The sequence below is a fragment of the Phyllobates terribilis genome, unplaced genomic scaffold (genome assembly GCF_046119375.1).
Source record: "Phyllobates terribilis strain yellow unplaced genomic scaffold, ASM4611937v1 Scaffold_5__5_contigs__length_657084704, whole genome shotgun sequence".
In the NCBI taxonomy this organism is placed as follows: domain Eukaryota; kingdom Metazoa; phylum Chordata; class Amphibia; order Anura; family Dendrobatidae; genus Phyllobates; species Phyllobates terribilis.
In genome coordinates this window covers 555,888,764-555,901,928 of record NW_027362765.1, presented here as the reverse complement: position 1 = coordinate 555,901,928, position 13,165 = coordinate 555,888,764, and positions in this window count along the sequence as shown.

Here is a 13,165-nt window from a genome sequence, read left to right as displayed (position 1 = left end):
TACGCCCACAGGAGGCGGACACTCAGACATAGGCTTCTGCGTCTTAGTGTCCGCCTCCTGTCGGTGTACACTCCCGAAAAATGTGCACGACAAAGCGCAGGTTCATCATTGCGGTCTATGGCCCCCGTCACAGCATACGTCCAGACCCCTTTTTGCGGGGAATTTTAGGACTTATGCCCGACGGGGACACAGAGCACAGTGTGAAAGCACCCTAAGGATTATGTTGCCATTATGCCCAGACTTGCCTGGCATAATGGCCATACAGTCCTTACAGTAACCGTTGTTTAATTGTTTTTACACATCAATAGTGCACATGAAAATAAGCAACTTTGTAATCTAACTTATCAGAGAAATCTGCTTCTGTCTCCACCAGCATTGTCAGTCACTCACTTCATGGATAAAATCGCCTTTCAGTGAATAAGATTATCATATTACTGCGATAGGAGATGCAGTTGGCTCTTTTTTATATGAAAGTTTCATTCTCCACCGACTTATGCTGATCAACATCTCCCCAGCGTCTCTCCTGCTGCTGAGATCTCACACTGCTCAGTACAAGCTGGACCTGTCAGATCTATAAGTACCTTGGGGCTTCAAAGCCAGATAGGGAATCAGGCACCAGTGATATAGCAGTGTTCGATAAGCACCTTACAAGAGCAGATCTGGATAGGCTGTCAGCACTTTTTTTTGCAATTTCACTGCACTTGGAATTTTTTTCCAGTTTTCCAATACACTATATGATAAATTCAATGGTGTCATTCAAAAGTACAACTTTACCACAAAAAACAAGCCCTCATACAGCTAAAGAGAGCGAAAAAGCTTATATTTATTACCTCCACAGATTCCTTGTTACTAAACTCTGATCAGGATTCTACATTATACGTGACACCGGCAATTTTTCAACAAATGTTTACAAACAGATAATTTCATTTATAATCCACAATCACAATTACAGGGGTCAGGATTTACATTTACCAAGTTATCTGACTAAACGGCTTGGAAAGTTACCGAAAACAGTACTGTGGCTTCTGATAAGCAGATTGACATGATCTTTGTTACTTAAAGGTGTACAATTGCCAGCATTTTAAGGCCTATTGTACCCTAAAGGCCTACTTCTTTGCCTGACAGAGAACAATTGTGAACCTCCATAAGTGTGGTACATCTCTGGCAGCAATTCCAAATGTCTAATTATACTATGTGTATTTGTTCAATCTATAATAAGTTAAATGTTCATTGTTGTCTTCCACATTCCAAAAACTCCTGTGAAGCACCTGAAGGGTTAATAAAGTTCTTGAATGTGGTTTTGAGCACCTTGAGGGGTGCAGTTTTTAGAATGGTGTCACTTTTGAGTATTTTCTGTCATAAAGGCCCCTCAAAGTGACTTCAAATGTGATGTGGTCCCTAAAAAAAAATGGTTTTGTAAATTTTGTTGGAAAAATGAGAAATCGCTGGTCAACTTTTAACCCCTATAATTTCCTAACAAAAAAAAAATTTTGGTTCTAAGATTGTGCTGATGTAAAGTAGATATGTTGGAAATGTTATTTAGTAACTATTGTGTGACATATCTCTCTGATTTAAGGGCATGAAAATTCAAAGTTTGGAAAATTGCTAAATTTTAAAAAATTTTGCCAAATTTGCATTTTTTTTCACAAACGCAAGTTATATTGAAGTTTTGCCGCTATTATGAAATAATATATGTCATGAAAAAAATGTCTCAGAATCAGGGGGATCCGTTGAAGCGTTCCAGAGTTATTACCTCATAAAGTGACAGTGGTCAGAATTGTAAAAATTGGCCTGGTCATTAACGTGCAAACCACCTTCGGGTGTAAAGGGGTTAATATTCAGCAGAATTAATTTCAGCCTGTTGGTTTGGCCCTCCACAACAGTCATGGTCTCTCCTGTGGTCCCTCGGGAAAATTAATATCCCACCCCTGCTATAGACCATAATTTACCCATTACCACTAGGCGTCTATGGGGAATAGTTTCTAATAACATTGCTAAGTGCGGAAAATCACTGCAATCACAGCAACTGCTCTGTTCCAGCTTCTCCTCTCTTCTTTGACAAAACAAGTTACTGTATTATTCGGACTATAAGACGCACGTTTTTTTCTCCAAAATTTTGGAGGAAACTGGGGGGTGCGTCTTATAGTCCGAACCTTCTAATTTAATGTCTTGTTGCTGTGGGTGGTGGTGGTGTGGGGAGAGTGGCAGTGGTGTGGGGAGAGCGGCAGCGGCGGAGGAGCGGCTGCGGCAGCCTACACTGTCCCCGCTGATAAAGAAAATTAATATTCACTGCTCCCCACGGGTGTGGGGAGCAGTGAATATTCATTCTCCTTAATCGCGGTGTATAGTGTCTACAGCAGCCGCGGCTCCTGCAGCGCTCGGCGGTTATTTGTGCCCGCTACTAAAGAGCATGAATATTCACCCCCCTCTCCACGCCCATATTAGTGGAGAGGGGGTGAATATTCATGCTGTTTAATAGCGGGCACACGCGATTGCCCGGCAGCTGCAGGAGCCGTGGCATGGCTACAGTGTGTGCCCGCTATTAAGGAGAGTGAAGTCATTGCTCCCCACGCCAATAGTCCCGGTGTGTGGAGCAGTGACTATTCCGGCAGCCGATCTCCCTGTGTGAGCGCGCATGGCAGTGACTTCATGCGTAGCTCACACAGTGAGATCAGTGCTGGCAGCAGAGCAGGACGCAGCGCTGGAGCAAAGGGAAGAAAGATCAGTAGGAGTGCTTATTTTTTTTGTGCGATGGGGATCGAAGTGCCATACATATCAAGATGTGGGGGTACCATGCATAACAGGATGAGGGGTGGCATGCATACCAGGATGAGGGGGGCCTTGCATACCAGGATGAGGGGAGGCAAACATACCATGATGGGGGATATTAGTACAGAATTGGGGGATATTACCCCTATAACAGTGTTAGCAGCAGACCCCCTCCCCCATAACAGTGCATCATGACCCCATTTTTTGCTGAATTTTTTTTTCTATATTCCTCCTCTAAGGCTATGTGCCCACGATGCAGAAATGCTCAGGATTTTTTCCTGAGCGCTTCCGCATCTCCCTGGCAGAAAAACACGCATGCGGATTGTACATGCGTTTTCCTGCCAGGGACATGCGGAAGTGAAGCGTTCTTCACTTGCATTTCCGCATGTGGGTTGACAAGCGCTTTCCAAGCGATTTTAGCATCACTTGGAAAGTGCTTGTCAACTTGGTCACACAATATAAATCCATGCAACCGGCATGAATTTATATAGTGTGACCGAGAGAATGTCAAAAAATAAAAATGTATACTTACCCTCCGATGGCCCGCGCTGGCTTGCTTCACCGTCCCGGCTGCCGGCAGCGGTACACTGAAGGACCTGCCGACGTCAGCGTCGCGTGACCCATCACATGACTCTGACGTCAGCGCAGGTCCTTCATTCCATCGCGAAGTGCCGGGAAGCAAGGAGGAGCGCAGCGCGGGCCGCCAGAAGGTAAATATATATTTATTTTTTCTTTTATTCTTTTTATAATGGTACCTGGGTGTGGAGGAGAGTCTCCTGTCCTCCACACCCGGGTACCATCCGCACATTAGAACGCGCCAATTACACATGTACAGATGCAGTCTTGCCGAATTGGCGCGTTTTAATGCAAGTCAATGGCAGCGAAAACGCAGCACTTCCACAAAATAATTTACTGCGTTTTTTTCCGCAATGATAATCCGCAGCGGAAATTTCCGCAGCATGTGCACAGCACATACGGATTATCATTGGGGACATGGCAGGCCTTCTACCATGCGTTTTTAATGCGTTTCTGCAGCGTTTTTGCCGCTGCGGAAACGCTTAAAAAACGCATCATGGGCACACAGCCTAAAACCTAGGTGCGTCTTATAGTCCGAAAAATATGATAGGATGGTTTGAGAACTTCTGTCCTAAGTAAAACCAAGCTGGCCGACAATGCTATTCTGTATCACATATTACTGTATGAAGCCCCTCAAGCATTTCTTTTGCTGTGAATGTTTAACTTACAAGATTGTAATTACCTGGAAAAGACCTTGCATGCTTTTCCGATAAAGGGCATCACTTGTGCCAGCATATTGGTACAGTACCAGTCAATAGAAAACATTTCTAAAAACTATTACCAAGGGCACAGCAAAAAAACTGTTCTGAGTTCTTTAAAGGGGTATTCCCATTTCCAATATCCTATCCCAATATGTAGTATATGTAATAATAATAATAAAATTAGCAAATATCTCCAATTAGAAATGTAGTATAGTTCTTCTGATTCGCTGTGTCACTTACCTCATGTACGGCATTGCAGTAGATTAGATATCTATGGTTACGAACACTAACAACTAACTGTCACTATATAAGTGGTCTTAAGAATGGATACCTAAGCTACTGCAATGCCCTGCACATGGGGTAAGCGACATAGAAAGTCAGAAGAACTATACTACATTTCTAATTGGAGTTTTTTTGCTAGTATTATTATTACAACTACTACATATTGGGATAGGATCTTGTTGATGGGAATACCCCTTTAAGAATTCTTAGGTATTGTTCATCTTATCCTGTGGCCTTGTTCACATATACTTTATTTATCTCACCTTGGAACATATTTACTTTCAGTCTATTTGGTATATTAATTGATGTATTATGAGCACTGACCTCATCAATTCTCTTCTTTGGAATATTCGGAGTGAAATATCCCATTAAGTAATGTTGCCTTTTCTTAAACTGCAGTGACCAGTTCCCCATTACTGTTATAGACACAACAGGAAATAAATCCTCCACTCACTTATGTAACTGATTGTTTTTATGTCTAGGGATTTGGGGATCAATGAAAACATAAGTCTGGTTATGAAGCAATGTACCTCTTCTAGCTCCTAGTAACTAATCCACTCTATTGTAAAAGGGCTCAACAAGGAGCACCACAAATATGTAGCTTCCCTGACAAAAGTGCCGGGCTCATTGGCAGTCTACAGCCATGCTGCTCGCCACAACAAGCTGTAATTATCGGGAAGGACAGCTACTTATTCCTGATGTTCTACTTCTTTACTTATAGTTTGCTTTTATACCCTTCTCACTTTCTTTACTTACTTTCTAGTATATTAAGTAGACATAAAGCTATGTGTGATTTCTTATTCTTGATGCGTCTGCCTTTTATACTTGTGTGAGTGAAAGCAAACAGACCAGATCCTTTATCCATTCCACCCTTGCGGGCGCCTCTTCATAGATCATCTAACTAAGAAAATCTATATTTCCAGGAAGGACAGCTTTATAGCCAGGCAGCAGCTGTGTGACCTTTTTTTGTTACACCAAGGCATAAAGAAGCAATTGAGAGGCATGAATACCCGAGACAGCATTTCAGCAAACTACAGCTGTTATATTTTCTTGCATGAAATCTCACATTCTTCTATTATGTGTCATAATACACCCCACAAATTTTTACCTTCCACCATTTTATCCTTTACAATGACTTGTTTCCTGTCTCTCCATTAGAGAATTTATGTGTTTTGTTCGAGACACTACATGCCTCCATCTGAACAGCAATAATGGATATTTTTTTTGTGTTCTGGAAACAGAATGCTGTTCTAAAGCATAAAAATGATATTTTAATAAACAATATTTCTACATCTATTATTTCATACTAATTTGCTTTAAGTGGTGCTTTAAAGTGGTTTCATGCACTGCTTTTTGTGAAACTTACTGCCGTTTTTATGTCAAATTCGAAAAATATAATGAAATCTATAAAAAGGAGGACCTATACTTCTTCCTACTCTATCCACTTCTGGTTCTGGTCTCACGCTGTCTTGGAGGCACCAAAGTATTCCATACCTGAATTAAATGTATCACAGTTGAAAGGAAAAAACATTTCTACAGGAGGACAACAGATTACTTACTCCCTTTCCAAATAATCCACATAGCATTTGATATTGCCAGCACTGAGTTCTACCAATAGATCTGCATTAGGCATTTCTTGAACCGTCTTTGCACACTCCCCAAGGGTCAATATGGACTTGATCCACCTATTTCATCTCCCATCGAAAACAAAACTCGAGCTTACAAAGCCAATATACAGCATTCTACACAACCATTCACACGTTCTGTTATGGTAATCTGACCTGTAGAAGTCCTCTGATAACACTTAGTATAAAGCAGCCACATTTTTATTAAAAACTTTTAAGTGTCATATCCTAAAATCCACAATTTTGTCAGAATATTTTGAACCTATTGCCCATTGATACACATCTTCACATTTCCTTTTCCCCAAGCTTTGTCTTTAAAAATCCACACTTTCCCTTCCAAATTACGGTCTATAATAGGTCACATACTCCTGACAGCCAAACTGATGCTTATGAGGCAGTGGAAGTCCCCAGACTCTGCCAGCTGATCCAAAGTGACCCGTTCCTTGTACTGTATTTCACCTTCACATGTGAAGCAGTCTTCACTTAGTGTTTAAAAAGATTGGACCTTACTTTTTTATTGATGACTTGACATTGTCAGTTTTTGGAACTACTTTTCATGCAGTCTTTTTTAGCCTAAATCAGGGGTGGATTAAAAAGAAATGGAAAATATAGCATACAGTTTTCTTTTAAAGCATGATGCTATTTATTTTACAGAAGGCAGTGCATGTTAGTATTACCTTCGCACTATTAAAGAAGCACTCCCATCAAAGTTTTTATCCTCTTAATGTATTGCAGTCATCATATTATATAGCACTGTGTACTTACAATTGCTCATTTTGTCTATGACATAACACAATTAAAAAGTGACTAGCTGAATCCTTCTGAGCTCTCTGTAGAAATAGGAGGTCAATTTTCTCTGCACAAGTTATGAGTCACTGTAAAAGTCCCTGGCAGGAGGGGGGAGTGGAGAAGCTGGGCCAGGAGTTGAAGAGGGGAATGATAAACCAGTGACAAGATACTTCCTGTTTCTACATAGAGTAGAGAAAGGAGAATAATCAACTGGGCAGAAAGACAAAATGAGCAATTGTAAGTACACAGTGCTATATAATATGATGACTGCAATATATTAAGAGGATAAAAACTTGTTGGGAGTGCTTCTTTAACTGCACTAAAAAAAGTGCTCGGAGATATGTGATTTCAGTGTGAATAGAGTTTTAATATAATTAGTAACCAAAAAAGGTAGAATTTTAGAAAACATGCAAACTTGGTTTTGATTATGATTTCTCATGAAATCCCATATATACAGACAGGGCTGGCTCCAGGTTTTTCTGGGCCCCGGGCGAAAGCTTCTCTGTGGGCCCCTTTAACACATACCACGATTCATGATGCACAGATACCGCAGAGAAATATATATATAGTACAAGGCCAAGGGTTTCACTTCTTTCATTACATGACCGATATCTATTGTAAATTCCACAATAGCTCAGAAACCGGCGAATCGCTCCACACAGTATACTGGCCCCCATATAGCGCTCCATACAGAATACTGGCCCCCATATAACGCTCCATACAGAATACTGGCCCCCATACAGCGCTCCGTACAGGATACTGGCCCCCATATAACGCTCCATACAGGATACTGGCCCCCATATAATGCTCCATGCAGGCTGTTCCCCCCACATAATGCCCTTTGCAGGCTGTTCCCCCCTTATAATGCCCCATGCAGGCTGTCCCCCCCCATTATAATGCCCCATGCAGGATGTCACCCTCCATATAATGCCCCATGCAGGATGTCACCCTCCATATAATGCACCATGCAGGATGTCACTTCTCCTCCCCCCCCATATAATGCCCCATGCAGGATGTCCCTTTCCCCCACCAAATAATGCCCCATGCAGGATATCATCCCCCTCTCTTTAAAATGCCCCATGCAGGATGTCACCCCCTCCTCTTTATAATGCCCCATGCAGGAAGTCACCCACCCATATAATGCCCCATGCAGGATGTCACTCCCCCATATAATGCCCCATGCCTCCATGCATTAAAAAAAAATCAAATACTTCACCTCTCCTCACCTGCTCCAGCGTCGCCAGCGTCTTCCCACTCTGCAGTGCCTGTGATGGCTCAGGGGAGAGCGCAATGGAAAGACGTCACCGCATCCTTTGACTTGAGACGCCACACAGGGAGCGCACAGCAGGAAGACAGCATGGGGAGAGGTAAGTATCCGGCTGCCAGGGCCCTGAACAAGCGGGGGAGAAGGGTGGGTGCTGGCACCGCTCTCCTCCGCCCATAGCCCGGTGGGGTGCCTGACCGTGAGTGGGCCCTCCGCCTGCTCAGGGTCCCGGCAATTGTCCGGGTGCTGACGCCGGCCCTGTATACAGATGTTGCCAATTTTAAGTGAACACACATGAAAGATCACGGTACAGAAAATCAACTCAATGAAAGTCAATAAATTTGTATTGTTAGGTGTAAGGGGTAACGTTTGTCCTTGCGGAGAGTGACATACCGGCCCTGGCATATCAAGGTAAGGAGGCTTATTCACCGTGCAATGCTCCTCTGGGAAATTTTATAGGTCCAGAGCATCTCATCTAGCCAAATCAGTTCTCATACTTTGCACAGACGAGGGCCAACAGCCCAAAACACCATGTCTGCAAATTGAGATTCTGATTTGGCTTTTATCCTAAGTCATATTGCACGACTCGTTAAAGGGTCGATTGTGACTTGTAGGATTGCTGCTTCCAATAGGTGGTGCTGTAGAGTTCAAGTCCTCTTTTTCTCTGAAGAGGCAATTTGCATATTGTTAGGTGTCAAACTATTCTTTTCCACACCACTAAATCTTTCTGTATCGTAAGACTTGTTATTTTAGGATTGGTTACACCTGTATATGATATTAAAGCTGCACTGGAACATGTACCGTTATGTAAACAAAGACAGCTGTCATTCCTTCTACTTTCCATCACTCTCTCTCTTCCTGGTCACTATTTCAGGTCACTATTTGTGTTATATATGTTACTTGGCTGATGACTGACGCCGATCATATGTCCTTATTTTCCAAAGCTGCAGTAAGATATTTTCAATATGGTTTCAGACACAGTGCACAGCAGACATAGTGACAACCTCTATACAAATCTGAACTATATTCTGTAAAAGTGATATTGAAAACAAGAAAATACAAACTTTCAAAAATAATTGTTTATCTAATTTTACTTGAGAAAAAAGACAACAACCCCTGGATACTGTAATGCAGCCTTTTTGTGCTTCTGTTTCCAAGCTGTAGTAAATATGGCAGTAATGCAGCTCTAAATTCTAGAATGCTTTTGCATCTTTTGATACAGAAAAATTATATATCTTTGTACCGTGTTAGCCAGTAGATAGAAAAATGTTTAGATTTGAGAGTCCTCAGTGGTTGATACCTTTTAATGGCTAACTGAAAAGATGGTAACAAATTCCAAGTTTTTGAGACTACTCAGCTTGATGAAGAGACCTGAGTAGTCTTGAAAGCTTGCAATTTGTTACAATCTTTTGAGTTAGCCATTAAAAGGTATCAACCACTGAGGACACTCAAATCTAAATGTTACAGCTTCGAAGGAATGAATTGATAAAAATATGTAGTTTTTATTTAGAAAAAGCTTAAAATTGGCAAAACACAAGGGCCGCAGTGGCTAATACCAAATATTGTCAAATGACAGACATGAAAAACGCAAACAGAGACCGGAGTAGAAGGCTACGCATTTCAACTGCAACTGTAGTTTTTGTCCCAGCTGAGACTGCAGTTGCAGTTGAAATGCGTAGCCTTTTAGTCCAGTCTCTGTTTGCATTTTTCATGTCTGTCATTTGACGATATTTGGTATTAGCCACTGTGGCCCTTGTGTTTTGCCAATTTTAAGCTTTTTCTAAATAAAAACTACATATTTTCATCAATTCATTCCTTCGAAGCTGTAACATTTATTTTTTTCTTCAAATTCATTATCTTGCCACGTGAGGATCAGGACGGAGTTCCGTGCACCAATCTTGTATATCGGTGCGCTGACAATTTCTTCTTGATTGCAATAACTTTTTATAAAGTGTTTTTCTTGGTGTTTCTATATATGTACTTTATAGCCTAGTGTATAGAATTCAATTGTATATGTTTCTAATGTGGCTTAGCAAGAAAGGGATCGTAAACCGAAATCTAACATTGTGGGTCAAAATTATGGCACAAACTTAGTCAACTAATGATATAAAGTGAGACAAAAGTGTCTAAAGATGCATCAAATTTATGAAACAGCAAGAGCCACTGTAATAAATGTTGCACATTTTAAAACTGTCTAATCTAAATCTACTTTATCTAAAAATTTGGCGAGGTTAGTAAATCTCCCTGTGACGACGCAGCATTTAATCTTAATTATCCAGACGTAAATTCAGTAGACCAGGAGAAATACACTATTTATTATTTCCACAAAAATTATCCTAGTAATAATATACCCCTAATTTAATGGGTTACACTTCGAAACTGAAATCATATATAGCATATTTACCAAGGTGCATTGTGACGATACAGTCTAAATCTTAATAAGACAGACAATTAGATTTGTTAAGCCAGGAGAAATACACTCTTGTGTTCATGTTGACTTGTAAATGTATGTGTATTTATGTGGCTGGGGAAGGACATACTATTATTTGTATAACCCTGATTGTTGTCTCCTCTTTGGTCTGTGAACAATGAATGTGTGCTAATTATTTTGATTAACCTTTGTGGACCCTGTGGCTTATTGACTCACAAGTCAGGAGCACAAATTAAGCAAATTCATTAAATGCTCAAACAATGAGACATGAGGCTGCCCTTTTCCCCCAACCTGTGGATGTATACTTATAAAGGACATGTGCTTCTGTAGCAAGAGAGACTTGAGACAGAGTTTGAAAAGAGACTTTACAAGGAAAATCAAAGATCAGACTCTCTTCACACCATCATCTTGGCAGTATGGCTTTAACCAAAGAGACACAGATTTGGATTCTACATGATTCTAGCCTAAGGGTATATAGCCCTGACTAGAAAGATACGGATCTGCTCCATTGACCATCAGAGAGACCATGGATATATTTGGGAAGACCAGGTTGGAATGATGATATCACCTGGCCCCATGAATATGTTGTTTGGGGTTGCCAGGTGGAACCCTTCGGTCGCCTGGAACCCATGGAGACATTCGGAGAAGACAGATTGGGACCAGCTAGTCATCTGGCCCCATGGAAACTCTTGGAGAGGCCAGGGTGGGACCCTCGGGTCTCCTGGCCTTGGACCTCGATGGACTGCGAGCTTCCTAAACTTGCCGCTACCTTCTCTCTGTGGGTGCCCGCCAGAAGCGGGGGGGCCACTGGTTGAGGTAGTTGGCCCTGGAAGTCCCAAAGTCACAGCTGTTTTATCCCAGGCGGGCGGAGCGGAAGGGTGAGACTGTGTAATTGTTATGATCTGCTACAAGAACTAAGGAAAGAAAGGGAATCTGTCCCTACAATAAGACTGAGCTGATTCGCTACGTTGAAGAGGGCGACCTGTTCCTTATGAACAGACCCATCTTCGTCCTCAACTAGTCTGAACGCAGACCTATAGAATAAAGGGAGGGGTCCCTAAAAGAACTAAGGACTGGGACAAAATTGGACACCTCCTAGGAGAAGTTGTAGTGGAGAAAAAGACCAACAGACAAAAAGTACTTAGAGGTCCAAAGGACCAAACGAACTAGAGAGATAGGTACAAAAGCATCTGGCTAGATAGAGAGTCAAATAACACTGAAGTCCAGCAAAGCCAGAAGGGCGGAGCTGGAATAAATAGGCAGCAGGTCACGTGACCAAAATAGAAAAAAACTAACAGAAGAGTTCTAACAATACCCCCTCTTCTATGAGGATCCTCCGGATCCTCCAGGCCCAGGCCTATCAGGAAACCTCCTGTGGAACACTCTGACAAGTCTAGGGGCAGAGACATCATCCGCCCCTACTCAGGAGTTATCCTCGGGACCGAAACCTTTCCAAGCGACGAGATACTGCAATCTCCCTCTATGTCTTCTGGAATTCAGGATACGAGAAATTTCATATTCGCCGTCCTTCACCACCGGAGGAACTCTGACAGTAGCATCCCTATCCGATACATCAGCCTTTTTCAACAAGGAAACATGAAAAACAGCATTAATCTTCAGGAGGTGGGAACCTCTAACCTAACAGCAGACTGATTAACCACCTGAAGCACCTTAAATGGCCCCACAAACTTCGGACCCAGTTTTTTAAAGGGAATCCTCAACCGCAGATTCTTTGAAGACAACCAAACCATGTCACCCACCGTAAGCAAAACGTCTTTACGTTTCCTGTTAAAATACATCTTGGACTTTTTGTTAGCCTCTTGAAGGTTACAACGTACGTCAGTCCAAACTCTCTCCAAATCACCGGAAAAATTCTCCTCCTCCTGCACAGCCGACACCAATTTGGAGAACGAACCAAACGACGGATGTCTCCCAGTACAACAAAAAAAAGGAGAACACCCAGCAGAAGAGGATGTATGGTTGTTAAGAGCAAATTCAGCGAGTGGCAGAAACTCAGACCACCCCTCTTGATTGTCTGCCACAAAACAACGCAAAAACTGTTCAACATCATGGTTCTTTCTTTCTGTCTGTCCATTAGACTTAGGATGATACCCAGATGAAAATGACAAATGGACTCCCAACCTGTCACAAAAAGCACGCCCAAAGCGAGCCACAAACTGAGGTCCCCTATCCAAAACAATGTCGGTGGGAACGCCATGGAGTCTGACAATTTCCTTAACAAACGCCTTAGCGAGTTTCTTAGCGCAGGGTAGTTTAATGAAAGGAACCAAATGACAAATCTTGCTAAAATGGTCCACCCAGATGACAGTGAAACCCTCGGACACAGGAAGGTCAGTAATAAAATCCATTGCCAGATGCGTCCAAGGTGCACTAGGAACCTCCAGAGGACAAAGCAACCCCGCAGCAGGGGTATGCGAAGCCTTTGACCTAACACACACCGTACATTGACGCACCCACTTGATGACTTCCTTCTGCCACCCAGGCCACCAAAAACTGCGACTTATAACTCTCTTAGTCTCAGAAATTCCTGGATGACCTGCCAACCGAGACTCATGATATTCCACAAACAAATCTTTCCTAAAGGTTCTAGGCACAAACAACCTCCCATGGGGAGTGTTATATGGGGCATCCTCCTGGGCTTTCAGAATCCCATCTTCCAAAAGGGAGTCCAATGCTGCTACCACAACTCCTTCCTGTAAAATGCTCT